Genomic DNA, 27661 nt, shown 5'->3' on the forward strand with positions numbered 1-27661 from the left:
TGGCGTGATGATACGTCTCCAACGTATCGATAATTTCTTATGTTCCATGCCACATTATTGATGTTATCTACATGTTTTATGCACACTTTATGTCATATTCGTGCATTTTGTGGAACTAACCTATTAACAAGATGCCGAAAGTGCCAGTTCTCGTTTTCTGCTGTTTTTGGTTCCAGAAAGCCTGTTACGGACAATATTCTCGGAATTGGACGAAATCAACGCCAAACCTCCTATTTTTCACCGAAGGCATCCGAACACCGAAGAAGAGCCGGAGAGGGGCCACGGGGGCCACCACACCATAGGGCCGCGCGGGCTGGGCTGCGGCCGCGCCGCCTAGGGTGAGGCCACCCTGTCGACCCTCCGCGCCGCCTCTTCGCCTATTTAAGCCCTCTCGACCTAAAAACACGAGCACCAATTGACGAAACTCCGTAAAAGACTCCGTGGCGCCGCCACCATCGCGAAACTCCAATTCGGGGGACAGAACTCGTTCCGGCACCCTGCCGGGACGGGGAAGTGCCCGGCTTCTCCATCGACAGCGCTATCTCCATCGACACCGCTGCCATCTCCACCGCCATCTTCATCACCGCTGCTGCTCCCATGAGGAGGGAGTAGTTCTCCATCGAGGCTCGGGGCTGTACCGGTAGCTATGTGGTTCATCTCTCTTCCATGTACTTCAATACAATGATCTCATTGAGATTCATATGAGTTTGTATCACTACTATCTATGTGCTACTCTAGTGATGTTATTAAAGTAGTTCTATTCCTCCCCGCACGTGTGTAAAGGCGACAGTGGGTGCACCGTGTTAGTACTTGGTTTATGCTATGATCGTGATCTCTTGTAGATTATGGAGTTAACTATTGCTATGATAATATTGATGTGATCTATTCCTCCTACATATGCATGAAGGTGACAGTGTGCATGCTATGCTAGTACTTGGTTTAGTAGCGTTGATCTATCTTACACTAAAGGTTACTTAAACATGAGCATTATTGTGGAGCTTGTTAACTCCGGCATTGAGGGTTCGTGTAATCCTACGCAATGTGTTCATCATCCAACAAAAGTGTAGAGTATGCATTTATCTGTTCTGTTATGTGATCGATGTTGAGAGTGTCCACTAGTGAAAGTCTATTCCCTAGGCCTTGTTCCTAAATACCGCTGAGTTACTACCGCTTGTTTACTACCGTCATGCGTTACTACTATCGCGTTACTACCGCTTGTTTATCGTTTTATCGCGTTACTACCGCTGCAATACCACCACCATCAACTACACGCCAAGCACTTTTCCGGCACCGTTGCTACTGCTCATACTTATTCATACCACCCGTATTTCACTATCTCTTCGCCGAACTAGTGCACCTATTAGGTGTGTTGGGGACACAAGAGACTTCTTGCTTTGTGGTTGCAGGGTTGCATGAGAGGGATATCTTTGACCTCTTCCTCCCCGAGTTCGATAAACCTTGGGTATCCACTTAAGGGAAACTTGCTGCTGTTCTACAAACCTCTGCTCTTGGAGGCCCAACACTGTCTACAGGAAAGGAGGGGGAACGTAGACATCAAGCACTTTTCTGGCGCCGTTGCCGGGGAGGAAAGGTAAACGGCACACACACACCGGCAACCCCGGCAACTAAGCACTTTTCTGGCGCCGTTGCCGGGGAGGAAAGGTAAAAAGGCTCTCATACTACGGTCTCAGGTAAAGTATTTTTCTGGCGCCGTCGTGTGTGTGCTCAAAGCTATTTCCTTTAGATCCTGCAATTGCATCTTGTTGTTTCTTGTTTACACTAGTTTGGCATAATGTACAAGAGTGAGCTTCTTATTCTATTTCCTGATTTAAAACATGGATTGTTTGATGCGAAAATTAAAAAACCTATGAAATCTTCTTTGCATGCCGGTAGTAATATTAGTATGAACGCTTTGAACACCATTGTTGACAATAATATAGAAAGTTCTAAGCTTGGGGAAGCTGGTTTTCATGATCTTTTTAGTCCCCCAAGCATTGAGGAGAAAATTTTCTTTGATGATACTTTGCCTCCTATTTATGATGATTATAATGATAGTGGTCTTTTGGTGCCACCAACTATGGAGAGTGAATTTTGTTGTGATTATACTATGCCTCCTACACTTGATGAGAATAATAATGATAGCTACTTTGTTGAATTTGCTCCCACTACAACTAATAAAATTGATTATGCTTATGTTGGGAGTAGTAATAATTTTATGCATGAGACTCATGATAAGAATGTTTCATTTGATAGTTATATTGTTGAGTTTGCTCATGATGCTACTGAAAGTTATTATGAGAGAGGAAAATATGGTTGTAGAAATTTTCATGTTACTAAAATGCCTCTCTATGTGCTGAAATTTTTGATGCTACACTTGTTTTATCTTCCTATGCTTGTTACTTTGCTCTTCATGAACTTGTTTATTTACAAGATTCCTATGCATAGGAAGCATGTTAGACTTAAATGTGTTTTGAATTTGCCTCTTGATGCTCTCTTTTGCTTCAAATACTATTCCTTGCGAGTGCATCACTAAAACTGCTGAGCCCATCTTAATGGCTATAAAGAAAAGAACTTCTTGGGAGATAACCCATGTGTTATTTTGCTACAGTACTTTGTTTTATATTTGTGTCTTGGAAGTTGTTTACTACTGTAGCAACCTCTCCTTATCTTAGTTTTGTGTTTTGTTGTGCCAAGTAAAGTCTTTGATAGTAAAGTAAGTACTAGATTTGGATTACTGCGCAGTTCCAGATTTCTTTGCTGTCACGAATCTGAGCCCACTGCCCTGCAGGAAGCTCAGAAAATTATGCCAATTTACGTGCATGATCCTCAGATATGTACGCAACTTTCATTCAATTTGAGCATTTTCATTTGAGCAGGTCTGGTGGCCTAATAAAATCCATCTTTACGGACTGTTCTGTTTTGACAGATTCTGCCTTTTATTTCGCATTGCCTCTTTTGCTATGTTGGATGAATTTCTTTGATCCATTAATGTCCAGTAGCTTTATGCAATGTCCAGAAGTGTTAAGAATGATTGTGTCACCTCTGAACATGTTAATTTTTATTGCCCACTAACCCTCTAATGAGTTGTTTCGAGTTTGGTGTGGAGGAAGTTTTCAAGGGTCAAGAGAGGAGGATGATATACTATGATCAAGGAGAGTGAAAGCTCTAATCTTGGGGATGCCCCGGTGGTTCACCCCTGCATATATTAAGAAGACTCAAGCGTCCAAGCTTGGGGATGCCCAAGGCATCCCCTTCTTCATCAACAACATTATCAGGTTCCTCCCCTGAAACTATATTTTTATTCGGCCACATCTTATGTGCTTTACTTGGAGCGTCTGTGTGCTTTTGTTTTTGTTTTTGTTTTAATAAATTGGATTACATCATGCTTGTGTGGGAGAGAGACACGCTCCGCTGGTTCGTATGAACACATGTGTTCTTAGCTCATAATATTCATGGCAAAGTTTCCTCTTCGTTAAATTGTTATATGGTTGGAATTGGAAAATGATACATGTAGTAATTGCTATAAATGTCTTGGGTAATGTGATACTTGGCAATTGTTGTGCTCATGTTTAAGCTCTTGCATCATATGCTTTGCACCCATTAATGAAGAAATACATAGAGCATGCTAAAATTTGGTTTGCATATTTGGTTTCTCTAAGGTCTAGATAATTTCTAGTATTGAGTTTGAACAACAAGGAAGACGGTGTAGAGTCTTATAATGCTTTCAATATGTCTTTTATGTGAGTTTTGCTGCACCGGTTCATCCTTGTGTTTGTTTCAAATAAGCCTTGCTAGCCTAAACCTTGTATCGAGAGGGAATACTTCTCATGCATCCAAAATACTTGAGCCAACCACTATGCCATTTGTGTCCACCATACCTACCTACTACATGGTATTTTCCGCCATTCCGAAGTAAATTGCTTGAGTGCTACCTTTAAAATTCCATCATTCACCTTTGCAATATATAGCTCATGGGACAAAATAGCCTTGAAAACTATTGTAGTATTGAATATGTAATTATGCACTTTATCTCTTATTAAGTTGCTTGTTGTGCGATAACCATGTTTACCGGGGAACGCCATCAACTCATTGTTGAATTTCATGTGAGTTGCTATGCATGTTCGTCTTGTCCGAAGTAAGGGCGATCTACACCGAGTTGAATGGTTTGAGCATGCATATTGTGAGAGAAGAACATTGGGCCGCTAACTAAAGCCATGTTCCATGGTGGAAGTTTCAGTTTTGGACAAATATCCTCAAATCTCTAATGAGAAAAGAATTAATTGTTGTTGAATGCTTAAGCATTAAAAGAGGAGTCCATTATCTCGTTGTCTATGTTGTCCCGGTATGGATGTCTAAGTTGAGAATAATCAAAAGCGAGAAATCCAAATGCGAGCTTTCTCCTTAGACCTTTGTACAGAGCGGCATAGAGGTACCCCTTTGTGAAACTTGGTTAAAGCATATGTATTGCGGTGATAATCCAGGTAGTCCAAGCTAATTAGGACAAGGTGCGGGCACTATTAGTACACTATGCATGAGGCTTGCAACTTATAAGATATAATTTACATGATGCATATGCTTTATTACTACCGTTGACAAAATTGTTTCATGTTTTCAAAATCAAAGCTCTAGCACGAATATAGCAATCGATGCTTTCCTCTTTGAAGGACCATTCTTTTACTTTTATTGTTGAGTCAGTTCACCTATTTCTCTCCACCTCAAGAAGCAAACACTTGTGTGAACTGTGCATTGATTCCTACATATTTGCATATTGCATTTGTTATATTGCTTTGCATTGACAATTATCCATGAGATATACATGTTATAAGTGGAAAGCAACCGCTGAAACTTCATCTTCCATTGTGTTGCTTCAATGCCTTTACTTTGAATTATTGCTTTATGAGTTAACTCTTATGCAAGACTTATTGATGCTTGTCTTGAAGTGCTATTCATGAAAAGTCTTTGCTATATGATTCAGTTGTTTACTCATGTCATTACCATTGTTTTGATCGCTGCATTCACTACATACGCTTTACAAATAGTATGATCAAGTTTATGATGGCATGTCACTCCAGAAAATTATCTTTGTTATCGTTTTACCTCGCTCGGGACGAGCGTAACTAAGCTTGGGGATGCCGATACGTCTCCAACGTATCGATAATTTCTTATGTTCCATGCCACATTATTGATGTTATCTACATGTTTTATGCACACTTTATGTCATATTCGTGCATTTTGTGGAACTAACCTATTAACAAGATGCCGAAAGTGCCGCTTCGTTTTCTGCTGTTTTTGGTTCCGTAAATGCTAGTTACGGGCAATATTCTCGAATTGGACGAAATCAACGCCAAACCTCCTATTTTTCCCGGAAGGCTCCGAACACCGAAGAAGAGCCGGAGAGGGGCCAGGGGGCCCCACACCATAGGGCCGCGCGGCGGCCTGCGCGGCCGCGCCGGCCTAGGGTGAGGCCACCCCGTCGACCCTCCGACGCCGCCTCTTCGCCTATATAACCCCTTTCGACCTAAAAACACGAGCACCAATTGACGAAACTCCGTAAAAGACTCCGTGGGCGCCGCCACCATCGCGAAACTCCAATCCGGGGGACGAACTCCGTTCCGGCACCCCGCCGGGACGGGGAAGTGCCCCCGGAAGGCTTCTCCATCGACACCGCTGCCATCTCCACCGCCATCTTCATCACCGCCGCTGCTCCCATGAGGAGGGAGTAGTTCTCCATCGAGGCTCGGGGCCGTACCGGTAGCTATGTGGTTCATCTCTCTTCCATGTACTTCAATACAATGATCTCATTGAGATTCATATGAGTTTGTATCACTACTATCTATGTGCTACTCTAGTGATGTTATTAAAGTAGTTCTATTCCTCCCGCACGTGTGTAAAGGCGACAGTGGGTGCACCGTGTTAGTACTTGGTTTATGCTATGATCGTGATCTCTTGTAGATTATGGAGTTAACTATTGCTATGATAATATTGATGTGATCTATTCCTCCTACATATGCATGAAGGTGACAAGTGTGCATGCTATGCTAGTACTTGGTTTAGTAGCGTTGATCTATCTTACACTAAAGGTTACTTAAACATGAGCATTATTGTGGAGCTTGTTAACTCCGGCATTGAGGGTTCGTGTAATCCTACGCAATGTGTTCATCATCCAACAAAAGTGTAGAGTATGCATTTATCTCGTTCGTTATGTGATCGATGTTGAGAGTGTCCACTAGTGAAAGTCTATTCCCTAGGCCTTGTTCCTAAATACCGCCGAGTTACTACCGCTTGTTTACTATCGTCAGCGTTACTACTATCGCGTTACTACTGCTTGTTTACTCGTTTTATCGCGTTACTACCGCTGCAATACCACCACCATCAACTACACGCCAAGCACTTTTCTCGGCACCGTTGCTACCGCTCATACTTATTCATACCACCCGTATTTCACTATCTCTTCGCCGAACTAGTGCACCTATTAGGTGTGTTGGGGACACAAGAGACTTCTTGCTTTGTGGTTGCAGGGTTGCATGAGAGGGATATCTTTGACCTCTTCCTCCCTGAGTTCGATAAACCTTGGGTATCCACTTAAGGGAAACTTGCTGCTGTTCTACAAACCTCTGCACTTGGAGGCCCAACACTGTCTACAGGAAAGGAGGGGGAACGTAGACATCACGTGATAACAGTGGCGCACCACTAGTGCGCCACTGATGGGTAAAAGTGGTGCGCCACTGATTGCCCTTTTCCTAGTAGTGTTGTCTTTCTCAATAACCCTAGATACATATTTATAGTCCATAGACTTTCTAACGTGGGAATAATTCCAACCGTGCACGAGCCAAATTCTATCTAACCGACACGTATCCTACTATATTTACAGATACACGGGCAAACTAGCCCAAACTTTGTATACAAGGCCGATTCATGTATATCTTCCGTGTATATTCTTCAAGCCCATCTTAATCGCGGCCCACCTCCGATCCGGTCAAATTCCGGTGATAACAAGTAGGCCGGTTGACCGGCCGGCAACCGGATTTGCCGTGTTCCGGTGTAGAGCCCGGTTGGCGGCCGGTCGACCGGGTCGTGCGTCGGACCGCCCGGTTGGCGACCGGTTGACCGAGCCGTGCGTCGGACAGCCGGTTGCTTGGCCCGGCTGGACCGGCCTGCACACCGGATTTCTGCTGTAGACCCCTTTTTGATTGTTGTTGAAGTGGGGGGTCTCCTTTAGCCTTCTTGTTCCTTTGATACACCATTTATGCCTCATTGCCTAATACCTCAGATTATCCTTACAAACATATTAGGCCAAATACTCTAGCACGGTGTCATTGTTACCAAAATAATGGATAAGAGTAAAATACCCTTACAAATGGAACTACAACTAAACATTCAATGTTTTAGTGAACATAAAATCTTATAAGAAGACACTAGAGTACTTGATAGTAAATAACAAATAATTACCAATATGATTGTAGGATTAATGTGGTTTTATATTGATTACATAATGAAGTTGAAAGCGCAAACAAACGCGTGAATCACTTTTGGACTTGGAGAACTATTAAAGTTATCGGGAACTATTGCCTCCTTTTGGATCATCAATGGGATGAGTTTTGTCCTCAAGGTAAATTGCCACTTTGGACTTATATGACACTGACTTTGCATCCTCTAAAAAAGATTCACTAAACTTGGTTTATTGCTGCTTATAGCCTAATTCTGCGGATCTTTCATCTCATAAGCGCCGGAGAGATCTAAGGGGTCAAGTGTGTTGTCTTCGACCTCATTGGTGCTCCTTTATCTGCCTTACATCCTTTTAAAACAACACTCACCACGTTTCATTTTAAGTCTATGATAAGTAATGGTAAAAATCAACAAGACAATACTCAAGAAGTGTTTATTAAGCTCACAATAAGGATTTTTTCCATCCAACCCTAACCATGTCTATTAAATTGTATTTATACTAAATCTTAAACTATATATAACTATTTTTATTAGAACTAAAAACCCAATCATGACATTTATATGTTACTACTTACTTAACATAAGTTTGATATTGTTCATAAATATTAATGTATTTTTTTATTCTTCAGACATTGGCTCTCCCAAAAGACTAGTAAATCAATCATGTAATTTGTGATACTTGCGAGAATTTATGGTGTACATATTTGTGTGCATGTGTTCTGATGGTTTTAGTATCCTTAAATATTACCATATATCTGTAAGTAGCACGGTTCAACAAATATCTTCATAGCGGTCTCAAATGTATGATTTTGTTTGCTCAAGTGCCAAACATTTTGTACCAGTTAGCCATATACCTCGTAGAAATGCAATGTAGTTGCCTTTTATGATAGCATGGAATTATCGCGAACATGTGCATTGAGAATAAGCAAGTGCGAGACTACTTGCCCTATCTCAGAGAGCCCCACGATAGCTCCTTTGATTGATTTTTGGTCGTTGCTTTCCTCAGTTTAGTTGGTCACATAATTCTGGTTACCCTTCCCGCACGCTCTGGTTGGCTGCAGGTGGCCGGGAAAAAATTGCATGCACTCTAGCCACTGTAGGCTGCATATGGGCCCGATCCATCGCATGGCCTACCTATCATGTTCATGTTATGTGTTCTTTCAGGTTAACGTGCTTAGCGTCGGGCTTGCTGCGCGCAAGTGGTGGGTGTCTGGAGAAGCCTGCCACCGTCCTTTTCTCGTTTCCTTGTGCAAACACAGCTGTTTAGTTCTCTTTGATACTGCATGTAGGCCTTCTGCTATTCTGGTCCTACATGTCATCCTCCTTCGTGGGTGAGGAGTTGTGTACTGTGTATGTATCCTCTGTATCCGGTGGGTCCAGTGCCAGGGTTGTTTGTCCCAAGCGTTCTTTCGTTTCTGTGTTACCCTTCTAACCGTCGCTCACTGCCGGCGGACCCGGTTATTTTATGAGCCCACATGTCTGTGTTAATTGGCTAGGAAAACAGACTACTGTTTTCTTGCGCGTGTACAGGCCTATAAGCCTTTCTCTGCCGCTGTTCTGTGCGAGGCCTAGACCGAGGCGCTCGCCCTCGTTCTCCTTTTGTCTTCGTCGACCTCAGCTGCTGGGATACTGCAACCGCGGTGCCGCAAGATCTCCTACCCGCGGCCGTTTCGTGCGCCATGGAAGGATTTGGTTGACGCGTGCTGGGTTTTTTCCAGGGTGTGCTGGTTTCTTTTTGGGAATTTCATCTCCTGTTCTTCTGTCCCGATTCTCTGTCTCCTTCGCAAGCAGCTCTTCATCGCACCGATCTGGATTGCCAGTCCCTGCTTCACTCGCCCGTGGTTCGTGAGGTAGTATGTTTTTTACCTTTTCTTGGTCAGCGCCTCTTGTAAATGCTCTTGAGTACTCATCCTTTCCGATTTTTCCCTCTTTAGATTGGTTCCGTCCGTATTGTTGTCCGTCCATCGTATGTAGTTTCACCGCCCGTGTATATCGTTCGCTCTTTCTGCCGAGGTATGCGAGCTCTTGCTCTAGATTCTTTTACGGGTGATTCGTATGGTTGTGTGCGTGATCTGATTTGAGGATGCATGTTGCAGTTCATGTGTTTGCTGTAATGTCTTTGAGGTGACGGTTTTGTTGTATGCGCTTAGGTTGTGTTTGTATTCGTCTTCTGTCTCCTCACGTTCCCGGAGCACTGCACGCCGGCGCGAACGAGCTTCAGGTATTGTTGCTCTGTTCCGTGGTGCGTGTCTTCACAACAGCTTCAAGCAAACAACCCTCGTGAGCTGGCCGGTCTTCCGATGTATTACGTATCCAATATTTTGTATAAAATATTGAGGTAATATAGTGAGTTAACTTCTGCTTTTTTTTTGAAACTTGAGTTAACTTCTGCTTCCTTAATAACAATTACAATTGACTAAAAAAACTCTGATTTCTTCTCTAATATATGTTGGAAGGCACCCAAATATTAGGAGCCAAAGTGGAGCAATTTTCTAGGCCATGCTGAAAATTCATTGGAGTCCAGCTGTTATACTGAAAGGTTACTATCCCTTCAAGCTCTGCTTTCTGCTTCTGCCCCTGATGATTCTCAGGCTGCTGTTGTTGCACACGACTTGTCTAAGTTGGATCTTTGCTATTTAGTTCCATGTTTTAACTGATCACTACCTAATTTTTCCATGGGAGCTACTATGCATTGGGTGTTAAATTGATATTTCCTCTTCGTGGGCTAATATCTTTTTCCTGAAGTTCAGTTATGTACTTGGGCAGAAATGCCACATAATACCTATGGTACAATAGCACAAAAGTGTTGGAGAGTCCGCCCCTTAGCATGCCATCGATCTGCCATAATTTCTGAATAATTTAAGGTATATGTTTCAGTGTCTACAAATCCATAGCAAGCATGCTCTCTCTCCGTGTTGTTTTTTTCATAGAAATTTCAAAACAGTGACCTGTAGCGTTTAGATATACATAAACGACAATATTTGTCCTGTGTGATCATTTGTGTGTAGTCTTAGTTTTATTGATGGATGGTTTATGGGTTTGCTCTAGCACTTTCATTTGGTGCAGTACCAGGAGAAAAGGAACCCAGTGAAGCACATGCGAGTATGCTTGCCCTATCCCAGAGCGCTCCACGATAGCCAGGTAGAGATCGTTGATTGGGCAAAGGAAGTGAGGGTAAATATTTGGAATGCATATTAGAACTTGATGAGCTCAAGCTACCTACATAGTATTACAGTATTGCTCATAGCCTCTCGCTTCCATTTAGTTACTGGAGTACTGAGGTTGTACCTAAAGATGGTCTATAATCTGGTTTGCGCCACCTTTTGTTCTATTATACTGCAATAAAAGCTTGTTGCCCTTTTCCCTGTCTATGCTATGATTTTGTATCTAAACCTTTTATATTGTAAATGTTACATTGGTACTGCCTGCTAAAAAAACGTTTACACTATTTCCTATTCTCCAGGTCTGTTCATCAATCTCTTGGCATGAACTATTTGATTGCTTCTTCGTATCTGCCATAGGAGTAACCTAGGTCAACATACATAAATAGCATGTGTTCTGCACTTTTATGTGGAGCCTTTCTCATGTTGTTCTCTATCTTGTTGTATATATAAAATGTTCTCTGTGTTTCACTGCCTGAGGATTCTCTTCATGTTGTTCCTTTGGTTGCTCTACATAATTAAATGTTATTGAATACAACAGTTCTGGTGTCTATGTTGGACTTGCGTGAATTATGTGTAATTTAACTCACTCCAGCTATATGAAAGATATGTTTGTATCTTCTACTGGTGTTGATTTATCTTAGTGCTAATACAAGCAGATATTTTATCCTTGTAAATGCACTTATAACATTGAAAGAAGAGAAGAAACATAAGATAGTTTCACGTGTACAAATACCATGATGTAAAGGAGTGCCGAGATCGCTTATTTTTTCGATGTAGAGAGGAGAACGAGCAGCGGCTGCGCATGACCCCATGAGTAGTGTAAGATTGGCAAAAAGATAACTTATACATGATGAAATTGGGCCTCGATTTGTACAAGATTGGAGTGCCACATACCACTGAGGAGGCGCCCCAAGGGGCGCCCCAACCACTAGTGTTGTTTATGTGCGCCTTGGTAGGCTTGCAATTCAAATTTGTGCCGGGTTTGAGTTCAGTGGTAAAAGGATTTTTCCGGTCATCCCGCCAAAACATATATTACACGATAGGGAAATACTTTTGTACTTAGACATGCCACATGATACATGCTAATCTATTTTCGGGTTTATGCGGCTGTGTACATCATATCCATGGGAGGCCGGGCGTACGCTCTTTTAAATTTTATGTACGCGATGCTACTTATAATAAGTAACAAAACACCTCTTATCGGAAAAGAAGGTTTCAAGCTTGAGTTGAGTTAAGACTGATAAATCAGATCTTTATAGTACTCTCTCCTATCCATACTAGTTGCCAGTAATATAGATGTATCTAGGCATATTTTAATTCTAGATACATTCATACTAGTGGCAAATAATAAAAGGAAAACGCTTTCCATCCGGCGACCGATCGCTCGCCAGCGATCGGTCGTCGTCCCTCGCTCCCGCGCGGCCCTATATGGGCCTGGTTTTTCGGCCCAAACTGGAGTGTTGCTTTTTTTTTAAGAAATGTACCGTGTTGTTTCCAGATTTGTAACAATTAGATAAAAAAATTGTTGTAAACTCACACGACATAATTTGTAAGATTTTTCTAAGTGATATGTTACGAAAATGTGTGTTTCTTGATACGTTGTAAACGGATGACTTTTTTGTTGTAATTATTTGTGATTTTTGGTGTAATTGTTTTAGTCATGGACACTTTTTTTCGTAGAGATGTTGTATATGTTCGTTAGTTTTGTAACAAATGCGTATAAAAGTTATAGAGAAAGCATGTCAGAGATGTTCTAATGTTTAGTTGTAAATTATTTCTTAACAACTTTCGAATTATTTGGAAAAATATATTTTTTAGTTGTAAATAGGCTGTGGTTTTTGTGGATGATGTTTGCGACTTTTGTTGTAAACACCCAAATTATTTGTGGCCCGTGTTGCTAATTATTGTTGTAAATATTTTACTGGTTTGTTCTAAAGATATTTCTGGAATGAAAGCAGACTTTTATTGTAAACATTCAAATAAAATAATGTTGGTTTTTGTTATTAATTATTGTTGTAAGTATGTTTCCGATTTGTTGTAAAGATATTATTGCATGGAAACTGACTATTATTGTAAACACCCAAATAAAAAATATTGTTTTTGTTGTTAATTATTATTGTAAATATATTGATAATTCGTTGTACATATATGTGAAGATTTACTGTGAAAATTTTGTTGTAATACTTTTTATTTTTTGTACACAAAGCGGCGGGTTTTTGTTGATATACTAAACAGCGGGTTTTGTTGTAAATATCTGAAAGTTTGGGGGCAAAGGGAAACACGTGTTCGGTTTAAACTGATAGGTTTAGGACCGCGGGTTGATTTTTCAAAAACCAGGGGGCAAAATGCAAAAATCGAAATGCTGCTAATTCTGGACGCCGGATTACGATCGAACGGCGCTGGTACGACCGATCCCCGCGCGCGGATCGGCCGACCGACGGCCAGCCCGCGCCATAATATAAATTGGAGAGAATCACATAATTCAGCCGAACTAACCTCATCCAAGAAAAATGGAACATAAATCTGACTTTTCTGGTCATCAACGCCAGCCACTCGGGCAGTTGTCCAAACGTGTTTATGTGGCTAGACCAACGCCATGGCGCTGACTACCTCGGATTGGCTTTGCGCCTTTGCCACGAGTGCAGAAGGGAACCAACAATGATGTGATGAAGCAGTTGTATGTGTAATAAAAGAATATATTCCGTCAGTTTCAGATTAATTAGCTTGAATTTGTGTAGATGTATATACACGTGTTCGAAATGGAAAAAAGAAAGAAATAGGCTGTCATCATCGTGTGACTCGTGTCAAGTCATTGGCAATTTCTTGTTTTTTAGCGTTTGAAAATTCTTTGCACTCGCACGAGGGTCAAAGGAGTTTGACGCCAAAATCCCTTGAGAAATTATGTTCCAGTCATTCTCCAGATTTTGAATAGGATGTAGACCGAGATAATAAGACGAAGCAGGAATAGTATAGTTGCAGCAAGAAACTAGCCCGGCGATTAAATTCCCCCTGGACCGGCTGCCGACCTATCTATACGCCGGTATGCGATGAGCGAGGCTGACCTAGCTTGCTGCACGCCGGCTGCTCCGCCGCGGCCACCGGCCGGCCGGCACGCGCGCACAGTGACGGGTCAGGTTGCGCGCTGGACCGGCGGCATTTAAAACTCGCTGCCCTCTTCTCTGATCGCGTCAGAGTTTAAACTTGAAAGCTAGCCTGGATCGGCGCCATAGCCCGGACCTGGCAGCAAGGCTCGTGCTGTACGCTACGTTGCATGATGCGCACAGGCGCCATCATAGCCTGCGGGGCGTAGGAGTACGAGCAGCGGCGTGCCTGGCATGGAGGGGCGCTGCGCGTCGCCGTCCATTGACGACATGGCACGGCGCCCCTGGCGGTCTGGCCGTCTGGGCACTCCCGTCGGTCCGTAGCTCGTCCGTGCTCCCCGAATCCGCGCGCAGCCGCGCCACGCGCCAGAGAAAAGCGACGACATGCACGGGCCACGACTGCCCCGCCCCCTCCGTCGCGAGCGGCGAGGCTGGCCACCTCTCGGCATGTCGCATGCCGCCAGGGAGGCAGGCAGCGAGCAGTCTGAGACGGGACGGGACGGGGCGCGCCGCGCGCGGCTCCCGATTATTCCCGACCGGCGGATCCCGGCGTCTGATCGCTTCCGATTATTCCTGACAAACGACCCGACCTACGTCTGTGCTCGGCCGCAGACGCAGAGCTCGTCCCCGTGACTGTTGCCTGGTCCTATCACATCACTCCCCCACACTGTCGAGCGATGAATATACCTGTATGTGCCGCAGCGAGCAGCAGAAGCACCGGAACGGCAACGAACCTGCCCGCCCGCACCCGTTTACTCACGTCCAACGACGGCGACGGCGACGGCGACGGCAACGGCGGGTGAAACGGAGTGACCGAGTAGTAAATGGAATGGGAGACAGAAGAGCTCAAACTGGCGCGCGCGTAAATACGCCGGCAGACGCAGCAGTACGTATAGCACAGGGCGCTGGCAGCCGCTGCAGCCCGCAGGCAAAACGGAGGGAGGGAGCGTCGATGCAGTGCTGACAAGCCACGGCCTGTCTGCTCCCGCCTGCCGACCGCCGGCACCACGGCTGCGGCGCCGTAGCTGCGTGCGCGCAGCCATGCTACGATCGCGCTCACGCGCACGTTTAGGGTTATTTGAAGAATTCTTGAATAAATTTTGTGCTAGGATTTTACGGGTAGAAAATTTGCATATCGAACCCGTTTAATTTAAAGGATTGAGCAGTCCAGAATTTCTATAGATTGCTTTCCTATACTACAATTTTATAGGATTTTCCAACAAGAGGTTAGATCTTTTGGAAAATTTCCTGTCTATTATAACTATGTTCTGCACTCAATCTTCATAGAAATTTTCGCTGTTTCTCCATAGAATTTAAGGAGGCATGTTATAGCAATCCTCCATTTTTCCTATTCCTCCGTCTTTTCCTATCTTATGAATCAAACATGCCCTTATCCTGGCCCGGTCTCAGTTGCACACGCGAATTCACCTCAAAACTGAAACTGTTCGCCTAGGTCGTCCATTTCCGATCGGATGAATAATATCGCCAATAGCCCAACCATAATAGAAATTTTGGCCCAAAAATAATTTTAAACTCACAAATAGATATTGAAATTTAAATCTAGTCTTTTCAATATAAATTCAAATTCTAGTCTGGCCATCACATCTGGTCACCAAATCGCCATCATGGAATACCATAAAGCTATTGAGGGTGATATTGGGGTCGCCGGTAGAGATGCTCTTATCTCAGAAATAGCATCATGGAATGCATCTCTCTCGCATGTCCGACTGGAGGTGCACGAGGGTAGAGATATTGATAACTTTTACCATAAAATGTCGCATGTTCGACATTTTATATTATAGATATTGATAACTTTTACCATATAGTTAAACTTTGTAGAGATTTGATTTGAATATGGACCTATTCTATACCGCCACCACCATCACCGTTGGTAATAGGGAGAAGACACCGTTTTGGGAGGCGTTGTGGCTTAATGGTACGAAGCCGATGGACATTGCCCCGTTAATCTTCAGAATATCCTCTAGGAAGCATTGGAATGTCAAGCAAGCTTTGCACAATAATGCTTGGATCGCCAAGATCGACATGCAAGCGGAGATATCTTTTGAGCATGTTCGTGCATACTTATCGCTTTGGGCTAAGCTAAGAGATGTTGTTCTTCGTGAGGAGATGATGGATGAGATCTCATGGAACCTCACCAACAATGGGCTATACTCCTCCAAATCCTCTTATAAGGCACAATTCTTTGGTGGTCCCCCGTTAGCTCCTCGGTGTGGAAAATTTAGGCTCCGCCTAAGATCAAGTTTTTTTTCACTTGGATCTTTGTTCAAAATAGGTTTTGGACTAGCGACCGCTTGGAGAAACTGAGTTGGACTAATTGCGGCAATTTCCCCCTTTGCAATAAGGTCTTCGAGTCGCGGATCATCTTTTTGTCAATTGCCGATATACCATTAGTCTTTGGGGACTCATCAAGTCTTGGCTCGGCCTCCATCTTCTTGATCTTCAAACTTGGCCAACCATGTCTGCGCTCTCTTGGTGGGGCGTAATGACCCAACAAAAGGGTTTGGCGTCTATCACCCTCCTCGACTCTTGTGAGCTTTGAAACAAAAGAAACGCTAGGGTGTTCAAGAATAAACACGCATCGTTGACGGTTCTTCTAGATAGAATTAAGAATGAGGCTAACATGTGGTCCCTCACGGGCGCAAAATGTTTGACCTCTTTGATGCCGAGAGAGTAGGCTTTTGCTTTATTATTACGCTATTTGCGCTACGTTCATGTAAACTCATCCTTAATTAATGAATTTGGAAATCAGATGAAAATATAAAAAATACAGTTTATCAAAGTGGAGTATGGTATCTTGTCCCAAAGATCAAGTAGGTTTAGGGATTGAGGTACTCGAGCTAAAGAATAAGTGTTTACTCAGCAAATGGTTGTTTAAACCTCTTACCGAGGATGGTGTGGCAACAATTGTTACACAATAAATACCTTAGGAATAAAACTCTAGCTCAGGTAGAAGCTAAATCCATGGATTCTCAATTCTGGAAAGGTCTAATGAGGGTAAAACAAGACTTTTTTACTAAAGGTTCGTTCAAGGTTGGAAATGGTTTAAGGTTCCGGGAGGATATTTGAAGATATGCCTCTTGCCCAACAATATCCCTCCTCGTATAACATTGTTCAACATAAAAATGTGTTGATTTCAACGGTTCTTGCTCGGACCCCTATTAATATATGTTTTAGGAGGAGCCTAAACAATCATAATGGAATGAATGGCTGCATTTGTGTCCAAAGTTAATTACGAGTAAATCTAACACAGGAACCAGATATATTTGTATGAAAACTAACAGTATTCAGGACTCTTTACGGTTAAATCTATGTATCTTGATTTGATGAATGGACATACTAGATTTCTTCGTAAATATCTATGGAAACTTAAAATCCCTTTGAAAATTTAAAATTTTATGTGGTTTCTTCATAATAAAGTCTTGTTAACTAAGGACAACTTGGTAAAACGGAATTGGAATGGGTGTCAGAAATGTTGTTTCTGTGAATCTAATGAAACAGTGGAGCATTTATTTCTTAACTGTCGGTTTGCAAAGATAGTTTGGCACACGGTATATTTTGCTTATAATATTCCAGATATTCCAGCCTCGAACAATATTAATAACATGTTTGGTAACTCGGTTAAATGGAGTTAGCAAATTTGATAAAGCTCGGATACGTATTGGTATCTTAGCTTTATGTTGGTCTATTTGGACAAGTTGAAATGACATGGTTTTTAACAAACATAAATCTATCAATTTCTTGTAGGTTATTTATCGAGCTACGCACTAGATTCAGTTATGGGCGTTCATTCTCCCGAAAGATCAGCGAGAGCACATGGCTTCTGGATGCAACCGATCGCTGACGGTTGCTCAGGATTGCTTTTTCCGGGCTACTGGGTGGCGACACATTAGTAGATTATCAAATGGATAGCTTCTTTATGTGTCTCATTTACTTTTGGTTGATTCATGTATCGATCTTGTCTGATCCATGACTGTAAACTTTTGATTATCTCATACTTTGAACCATTTTAATAAAGAAAAGCCGTGTGCATCACTTGATGCAGAGGCTCGAAGCGAGGCTCCTGTTTCGAATTTTTTTAATGAATTTGGGCAAAGCTTTTGCATTTCTTTCAAAAAAAAAACTTTGTAGAGTTTGACTTTAAATTTTTGGGATGGAGGGAGTATATCGCGTGGTGATGCCTTGATAGATGACATCCTGCTTGATTTAATTCGCATCTCAAACCTACCACCGGCCTCCGGCATACTCCCTCTCTCACAGCTTTATAAGCGCACGCGCACTCCTAGGTCGCAAATTTGATCAAGTTACCATTAGTTATATGTTATAAAAATTATATCATTAGAAAGTTCAGATGTTCTATTTTCTAATGATATAATTTTTGTATTATATAATTTAAATTATATAAAGTTAAATTCGTGACTGCAGACGCTGCGCGTGCCTTATAAACTGTGAAGGAGGGAATATCGATCATGCATCACCCACCACACGCACGCATCTCGACAGCGAGGCTCCCCGAAGAAGCGGTCAAGAACACGGCAACTTGGCGCCGCCGTCGCTAGCAGCGGTTGGGCGGGCCGTCGCCATCCCCAGGTGCTCCCGGACCGCCGCCCAGCTTTCCCGCCTTACTTTCAGTCTTTCACGACCACGCCATGGCGATCCTGACCACCACGAGAAACACACACGCCAAGTGGCAACAACCACGGAGAGCCAAAACCGAAATCTCACCGGCCGAGAAGCGACCACCGCGGCCCGCCCCGCCGCCGGTCACCGTCCTGGGTCCCCGCATCCCGTCGCGTCGGCGACGCGCTGCCGTGCCATCATTGGCGGCCGTCCGAGGTCGGCAAACGGCCGCATCACATTTCACACCACGTCAAAGCACGCGGAGCAAGCAACCTGCTTGCAGCTGGGGACACCCCAAAAGCCAAAGGAACCTAGTACCGATCGATCACAATCACGCCTCACATGACACGCAACAATCCATTGATACAGCGAGCAACAAAAAGTACACTTGCAATGTGTTCCACAGGGCGCATGATGATAAAACTGAAACAGGGTTCTTGACAAAAACAACCGAACACAGGTTCTGAAGACAGTGTTTTTGAGTACGAGGTTGACTGGCTGCTACAACTACTACACGAAGGACCAGTTGACGAACATGAAGGCGAGGCAGTGCGGGGTGTCGTCGTCGCCCAGGACCTTCCACGCCACCGCCTGCTCGTACGACACGGGCCGCCCCATGCTCGACACGCACACGCCGCCTGGGAGGTAAGCGAAACCCTGGAGAGACAAAGAGGAGTTTCAGCCACCTTGTTTACCACCGTATCACAAGATACCGAGAGTCTGTTAATCGGAACGTTGGCGTTGCATACCTGCTGCATGATCTTGGGGAACTCGGAGCACAGCGCCTTGCGGCCATCATCGTCCAGGATCTTCTCGAGCGAAATGTCCTGGAGAGCAATCAGGGTCGTCTCCAACATGTCAAGGCCGGCTTGGTTGGCGAAGGTGAACACAGGAGCAGCCTGAAATTGTTACAAGCCAATTTATTTTTGTTAGTCCCAGGCAAACATCAATGTGAATGTATGCGTGACAACATAATCGAGCACGAAACTGACCTTCAGGGAACAGCACATGATTGAGTCTGAGTGCTGCCACAGCGCTTTCAAGGAAGCATCCGGGCTTTGTGACTCGGGGCAGAGGAGTTCCGCTCCGGTGTGAAACCTGGAAATTTTCATGCAACCAAGTTACATCTCTATTATGAAACAGGTAGTGCTACCAAGATGGAACCATGTTTGGACCCAAAAAAAGAGATAACATTCTTACCTGTAGCTCCTGCCAATCCACCTTGCAAGCGTATGAGCCTCGGGAGATCCTGGAGGGTTCTTCATTTCAATCTGTCCACCGACACGGGAAGGGGCTATTGCCATGGCCACCCTCTGCACCGATGCCACCACGGTTCTCACATACTGCCTGGCCATTGCTGCGACGCTTTCCCGAAGGTGGTTTTCATACGAGAACTGGAAAGCGATGGTGAGGACTGATCTCGTGCTGCCGGTGCTGGACGCGTCACTCGAAGCACGAGTCCCGCCTGATCCAACCTCAAGAGTAGACGCAAGGTCAAGTGTACGTGTTCCAGATGGTGCATCCTGCAGTTAAGTTCATATATAACACCAAGCTATTGTCAGTTTACGCAAAGGATAAGATCAATGATATCAGTCCAAACTATACTAACCGTCTTGGCATCTAGCGGTATGATACGGAAGCCTGATGGTAATAGTGGAGCATCATCAGCGAAAGATTCATCAATAGGTGCAAAGACAAGCTGTGCACATGCACCAGCAGCATTTTCATCAACGCCGCTGCATAACTGCCATAGAAGATACAATCTTGTAAGGATAATGCAACAAATAAAATGAGGAAGATGCAAATCAGTGCCATATGAAAACATACCTGCAGAAGATACATATCTCTTGATAGGACAACTTCATCATGACAGAGACTGTGTCCCTCGAGCCTAATAACCTCCAAGAACTGCAAATTTAAAAGGTTAATCTTATGAATAAGGAATTGTTCACAATTAGTATACGGAAATCATGCTAACTAGAAATACCTCTTCATGCTCTAAGGTGTGTGCAAGTGGCAGTATAACCTGATTGCCCATAAACCCACTTGCTCTTAAACCAGGAACTGCATAAGGACTAGCTCGCAAAGCAGCAGCAGAATAAGCATCAACACCAGGATCAGCCCATTCAGATCGGTGCTCCCTAAGAAACCGCACTAGTAAAGCAGGGGGTACATTCTACATCATGAAAACAAGGTCATTATGGTCAGGTCACATAACACCAACAGCTAATCTGACTATTTATGCTAAATGAAAACATAGATAGTTTATGAGTAGAAACCTGCAGCAACATTGACGCCTTTGCACATAAGACACCACCTCCAATTGCAGAAAACAGCTGGGAGGAGCTGACATGAGATCCAACAAGTTTATTTGGAGATGAGTTGACAGCAATTGTAACATCCTCAGCACCATCACTGCTCATCAGTGACCAGCCATCATCCAGAAATCCATTAACAGCGTCATTGAAGCCTCTGCTCAATCTCTGACTAAATGTTCTTAGAACTGCTGGCTGGCGGCCCCTCCATACGGCATTTCTCCACTAGATTCATGCGCAATTTGCCTAATGTGGCGCAGTGCCTACACAAAAAAATGGACGAGCAATAGTCAGTTTATCATTCATTAGTTAGTGCCATAAGAACAATTGAATGCTTAGTAGCAACAAAATCTTAAGAGGAAAAATGCACTGGTAAAACATACAGCGATTGTCATCTTCTGCGCAAGAATCTTTGGAGATTCATAAAGTGGTCTAAGGACCTCAGGCACACTCCAAGCCTAGAAAGAGATGGAATTATAAGATATATGCAAATTTTTGGAAGTTTGTAAATGTAATCAAGTATAAAAACTAGATGGAAATTCTGCTTACATCCAAGTCAACATGATCCACAATGTGGATCATGGAGCCACCCCCCTCGCAAGGGCGGATTAAGTAGCCACTAGGTAGCACCTCGGCTCGGACAAAATTTGGAGTGTTAGGTCCTGATGGACCGCCAGTGGCTTGAGTCAACGATCTTTCGCAGATCTACAGAAAAAAAGCAGTGAGTAATAGTTAGCAAAACTCGGAACAATCCAGCAGCATGTGTAAGCCGCTGCATAAAGTGAAATCATATGCTGTCCAAAGTTGTTTGACGAAACATGCCAAAATCAAACAAAATGATAGAATCATAACAAGCAGTAAGAGAAATCCATACCACAAGACTGCCATCTTCAAGACCACTGGTGTAGCGGAGTATCCAAAAGTCACGTGGTGCTGCCAAAGTTGTTGGTGCATAAGTCTGCAGATTTGAAAGGACATTCATGTTACAGGCAACACAGAAGACGGTATCGATATAAACCCCAAGTTAAAGGGGATGAACATACCTGCATGTAGATAAGTTCGATTGTTCCACCATTACCCGTCGGGATAATTTGGAGCACATCTACGCACCGGCAGTCACGATACCAAGAGGGGCGATCCTTGAGGATCTCAGCAACCTATGTACTAGTCTATTAAGATATGTTTGCTGAATGGAAACATAAAGCTCAGTGATGATGATGAACAAGAACATACCTTTGTGGGCTCAAGGCTCACAAGACCGCAAGCTCGGGCTGCTACGCCACTACAATTGTGCGAAACAGCAATGATTCCAATGGAATCCGGACCAGGCTGTAAAGAAAACCCCACTTTAGTTCATCGGGGAAAAACAAGAATAGAAATAATCAACGCATGCCAAAACTCCACCAGTTGCAATTATTACATTACCTTCATCCCAACCATTTGCACCCAATCGACAGCAGTCCCCGTCGCCTTGGACAGGAACTCTGCCAGGGTCTCCTCAGCGATAGCGAGTAGACTGTAACAAACAGAGAGAATTCCATCAAACTTGAGCAAATGAACATAAAATCATGCACAGAATGGTGTTGGAAAAGAGAAGGAGCGCTGCAAGTACCCTGCTGGGTTGTTCGCGTCCCTTTGCGGACGCGGAACTGCTGGATTCTGCTGTTGGTGGTGCTGACCACTCGTAACAACAGATTCACAGCTCGTGTCTGTAGTCGCTACAGAAGGCTGCAAACATCATTACAAAACATTAGGCCCAGGGTCATCAAAATCAACAGAAAAAGATGCATACATCTAAATACAGTATGAGCAATATATATGTGATGGGATGAATCTCACATTATTGAGGTGCGTCCGCATGTACCCGTTCTCGTAGACGAGACGGGACACCTGCTTCTGCAGCCTGTCGTTCTCCTCCATCAACAACTTGTTCATGGCAGACAGCTTCCGGTTCACAGTCTGCAGGCGAGAGGCCTCCTTCCGTTGCTTCTCGCGGCACCTAACAATCACAAGGTACATCAAGCAACAAGAGTTAGAAAAATGTCACTTGCCCATGAAGAGAACCAAGACAGCGAGCGTTGATTCACGAGACTCCAGTGCCATGGTTAACATTGGACACATCACATCCCAGGTGAGCACCAAGTGGGTTATGCATTCCAGCTACACATTGTTGTGGCACAACTATGGACTCAAATCTGAACATTGTTTTTGGATAAGGGATACATGGTATTATTACCAATCATGTCAACATGTTCTTAAGACCAGAACAAGAACATAAAGCTTTGAAGATAACAAATGCTGTGGAAGAATCACACTTGTTCAGTCAAGATTCAGCAAAAGAACACCATTTTTCTAGAACAACACGTTGCAAGAACAATAAACATATAGACACATAATAAAGTAGGAAGCGTCCCCTCCTCCACCACCACACTACAAATGGCAAAAATATCGAGGAAGACATTTTAGAGCAGGACAGAAGCACTCGATTTGTGGTGTTGTTAAGGAACCATCGCGCAATCTCGGCAACTTTTAGACCAGTCGAGCCAAAAGCAGACTCTAATTCGGGCGTAACATACACTACTAGGTGGTTCCTGCTTCCACAAACTAAACCAAACCTATCCTAGAAGCACTAACCAGAAACAGGGCAAAGGGAAAGCCGCCGCCTGGCCTGGAAAGGAGATGTGCGCGCATATTCTTCCTACAGCGAGCCACTAATAAGTTCAGTGGAAGGATCAGAAAAGAAACCGCACCAAAAATCAAAAGCTGAGAACCAAACACAAAATTTTAGCCACCTCAAACCCAAGAAACGGAAGGCCATAAGGCCAAAATTTAGCACCAGGAATCAAAGCAAGCAACAAGGGAGGAGGGCGTCAGATCGAGAGCGGGCACGCACCTGCGGTTCTGGAACCAGACCTTGATCTGCTTGGGCTCGATGTTGCTGAGTATGGGGCACTCCCGTATGAGCTGCTGCCGGCGCAGCGAGCTGGGCTTGGGGCACTCGCTGTAGACCCGCTCCAGCGCGTCCACCTGCTCCGGGGTGTAGCGCACGTACTTGCCCGTGTCCACCTGCGGGCCGCCGCCAGGCGACGACCTGTCCCTGTCCCGGTCCCTGCCCCCGCCGTGCACCACCATCGCGCCGGCCATCTCGAGCCCGCTACCAGGACGACCGCCGCCAACCGAGTGAGTAGTAGTAAAGAGAGGATGAGCCACGGCCAAGGAAGGCGCCGCCGCGTCATGCCCTCCGCGAGACACCGCCTCCCGCGCACGCCATGGTCGTGGTGGTGGTGGTGGTGGGATGTTGCTGCGCCGGTGAGAGAGCGCGAGCGAGGGGAAGGAAGGGAAAGGCAGCGAGGGAGGAGGTGGGGGTTGGTTTAATAGTGGAGCAGAACAAATGGAAAGCAGAGCTCTCTGCTCTTGTTTATACTGCTAGCCTTCTTCTCTCTGTGGACTGTGGTCTCCGGAGGGGTGTTTTGGTAATTTGGATAGTTTCTTTTTTTCACTTTTTCTTTCGTTTCTATTAGTTGCAAATAAAATTATTTTTTCGTCCATTGACTGACCACTCTAAGTGGACTGGGATCTTGTCTTTCTCTCTCCTCTTTTCTTATTTGCAAATTATTAAAATGTAATTTTGTCCATTGATTGATTATGTGTGTATATGTGTACTAGAACCTATCTGATCTACATAATTCTCAAAATATAGCAATTAAATAACACGCGTTGTTGTAGAGGCTAAGTATAATTAGTATCTATCGATATTAATATATTCCCTTTATCAAAAAGCAATCAAATAACATAAAAGTTGGCAATCCTAGGCTATTTTTCTAACAAAAAATATTTAAATGCACCAACCAACTTACACGTTGTTTGGAGGGACTATAGGATAACTCGGGACTGTTCCCGGACATTAGGTGTATGTTTGGGCGATATTTGTGATATATATAGAAAAAAGGGTCAGAGTAACTAAAAGTTTTATTTTAAAACATAGTGCATGGTTACTTATAAATAAATTCCATTGGTTATAGCTCTATAAAGCTCAACAGTTAAATGAAAAAATTGTAAGGATTAAAACCATACAATATCCTTTAAATCATAGAATGGTGTCTCACACAGTAGATTTCATGACACCACAATTATCTTTGTCTATCTTCCAAGTTTTAAGTAAAAGAACATAAAAAATAACCTAGAAATTGAAACTGCAATTTACAAACTTAAGATTAGAGATACAGTCGGATATAGCTCAAACCATATTATTTCACTTTCTTCGAATTTTGGAATTAGATTGATACTGATAGTATGTGGATCCGAGTGCGAGAATATGTTGGATCAAACATGTGTGGTAACAAGTTAAATCATATAAAAATATACTCCTCTGATTCAAATTAATTAACTCCACTTTGTCTAGATACAGATGTATTTATACATCCGTATCTAGACAAATTAGAGTCATATAATTTGGATAAGAGGGAGTACATATAACACATGCATATATGAAAAACTTATCATAAACAAAGACAACAAAATTATATACCCAAATTCTATATGACGCTAATAACTTGTCTGTAAAATACATCTCATAGGACATACATATACAATGAAATGATTTTTCAAAAAAACAATGTGGGCATAAAAATTGCAAACTGATATGGAAATTAGCATGTTTCAAAGTAAAGTTAGACATGTCGAAAATATTAATAATTATACACACTTAGTACAAATAAGACACTCCGAGGTACTAAAAGTTTAAAATAAAAAAACTAAACAAAAATAAGTTAATAGTTTGAAATTTATCAATAAATCCCATAACCATATTAAATGGTTGGATAATACAGCTCAGAAACTTTGTCCTATATCATCATATATTAGCAACATCTTTATAAACAACTAAAGTTTGCTAAGGATTGAATTGCGTTCAGGTGTCAAAATTTTCTACCAGATCCTGTACAGCCCTATTTAGAAACAATTTTGGTTAAAATTATCTTAACATAGATTGTATGTAGGATCTACTTGGCAGTGTCATTTTCCAAGGTATTGCCTATTTCCTACATGTTCAGGATGGTATTTTTCATGTTTTTTTATGGACCAAGGAGCTTCATTAATTATTATATATGGAGTAATGTCTTACAAATTGAAAGCGAGAGTCTCAGAAATACTGAATGTACCGCCAACCATCACACGAGGGTGTGCATGAAATGAGTAAAAGTCATTGTCTCCCGATGAAGATCTTGGAACCCGCACGGAGCCAATTTTGTATTTTCAAACATCCTCCAATTATATGCAATATGATAGTAGTACATAATTTACGCGTATTTGCGCTAGCGGAGTTATGTTCATGTTAGCTTTGAAACGATGTCTAAAGATTTTTTTACAATATTTAGAATAAAAGAATCGGCACCATTTGCCCCAAAAGATCCCGGGAAAGCTCCTAGCTAGTGTGCATTTATAATGAAAATCATAATTTACACAATCCGTGCTTATTTCACAAGCATGGCAATATGTTCATCCGCATCTCTTCCTTCGGTGCCATGCATGGTCAGCTATAGTTACCGAAGAGATATGTTGTACCGCATTTATATAAAATCCTGGTTTTGTGAAATTGAATGGGCCTTTGTTCTCCCCTCCTTTGGAGGAGTCAATTTTATTCCTCAATCCGAGGGCTAGAGAGTCGTTTGTGCTTCATTGGTGCCGTTCTGCTTTTCATGGCTAGCACCTGCCCACGGCAGAAGCATGCACGCCGATGGTCTCGTAGGGTGGGTAAAATGGTGCAAGGGGTCCCGCGCTGCCGGGCTTTTGGAGGTGAACATATAAACGGAAAAGGCACACCCACGCTCTTCATCCGTTTCATCTGTCATTGGCTCGTAAGCACCCGTTGTGGTTTTGTGAGTTACCAATATTCTTGTGGATTTGTGTCTTTTTGTTAGCCTTTTTGAGGGTTAAGTTGAGGCTGAGGGCATCTCCAACGGGACCGTCGTCCGTACGGATCGAAAATACGTCTACACCCTGCTCCAGCGGCGTCCATAGCGACGCAAACGCGACGCAAATATGCGGCACGTTTGCGTCTCCGTGGACGCTGCGCGGTCGCGCCGAGCATTCGCTCGCTTCCCCCACGGGCCCGCCTGGCAGCGAGCCTGTATCAAGGGTATCGCTTCCGCGGCCAGCGCTTCCACGGTCTGCGCTTTTGCGTCTGCGCCGCAACCTTCGCCATCAATGTCGCGTCTGCCTGTTCCGCGAGCGCACTGGCGGGCGGCGGCTAGGCTTCTGCGCCGCCTTCAATGTCATCATTTCCCGCGCGCGGCCGGCCTTAAAAGTCGACCGACACAGTTCATGCCCTCGCCTACACCTCTACTCCCACCTCCACCGCCTCGCTCCGCCGCAGCACCATGAGGAAGAAGAAAAACGACTTCGAGGCGTCCGGCAGCGGCACCAAGAAGGGAGCGGACGCAGAGGGTGCCGCTGCCCGTCAACATGGGGAGGCTGATGCACGGGAACTGGACGCCGTGTGACGCCTGGTCGGGTGTGCAATTGCCTGGCGGCTAGCGGCTGGCGGCTCAGCTACCGCCGGGTGCCCGTCCCTCCCGTGCCTGCGCACGAGCCAGATAGGAGCGCCGAGATCCGGCGAAGGAGGCGGTACCTGCCGCTAGACCTCCGCACCGATCCCGCCTACGCCATCGAATCCGACAGCTGGCGCACCTGGCTCGTGTCCGAGAGGGATCGGAGGAGGAGGGCGGGCTTCATAGGCGACAGGGACTTTCCCTTCGACCGTCCACCGGTGCCTCATCGTCATGCGCAGCAGGCGCTGACGCCTGCGCAGTACGAGGACGAAGACGACGACTACATCGAGGCGCTGGCGTACCACAACGAGGAGGTCAAGGATGACAGCGACGACTACGTCGCGTGCATCTTCCAGGAATGGCAGCTGGCCATGGTGGAGGGTCGCAAGTTTGAGTACCCGGACAACATGACGGACGACGAGATCGCGAGGCTCGGCGTCCTCGTCTCT

The 27661-nt window shown here is 44.1% G+C and overlaps 1 long non-coding RNA gene and 1 pseudogene across 1 annotated transcript; one reads left to right on the forward strand and one right to left on the reverse strand.

Annotated features, from left to right (window-relative positions):
- The first annotated feature begins 9035 nt into the window (after positions 1-9035).
- On the forward strand, positions 9036-11348 carry LOC124699894. Its single transcript, XR_007001553.1, has 4 exons — positions 9036-9296; positions 9381-9459; positions 9597-9784; positions 9903-11348. It is a non-coding gene; the product is annotated as an uncharacterized LOC124699894 (long non-coding RNA).
- Positions 11349-18687: 7339 nt separating this feature from the next.
- On the reverse strand, positions 18688-24011 carry LOC124703743 (annotated as a pseudogene).
- Between the last annotated feature and the right edge of the window lie 3650 nt (positions 24012-27661).

The sequence above is a fragment of the Lolium rigidum genome, chromosome 3, assembly GCF_022539505.1.
Source record: "Lolium rigidum isolate FL_2022 chromosome 3, APGP_CSIRO_Lrig_0.1, whole genome shotgun sequence".
NCBI classification, from domain to species: domain Eukaryota; kingdom Viridiplantae; phylum Streptophyta; class Magnoliopsida; order Poales; family Poaceae; genus Lolium; species Lolium rigidum.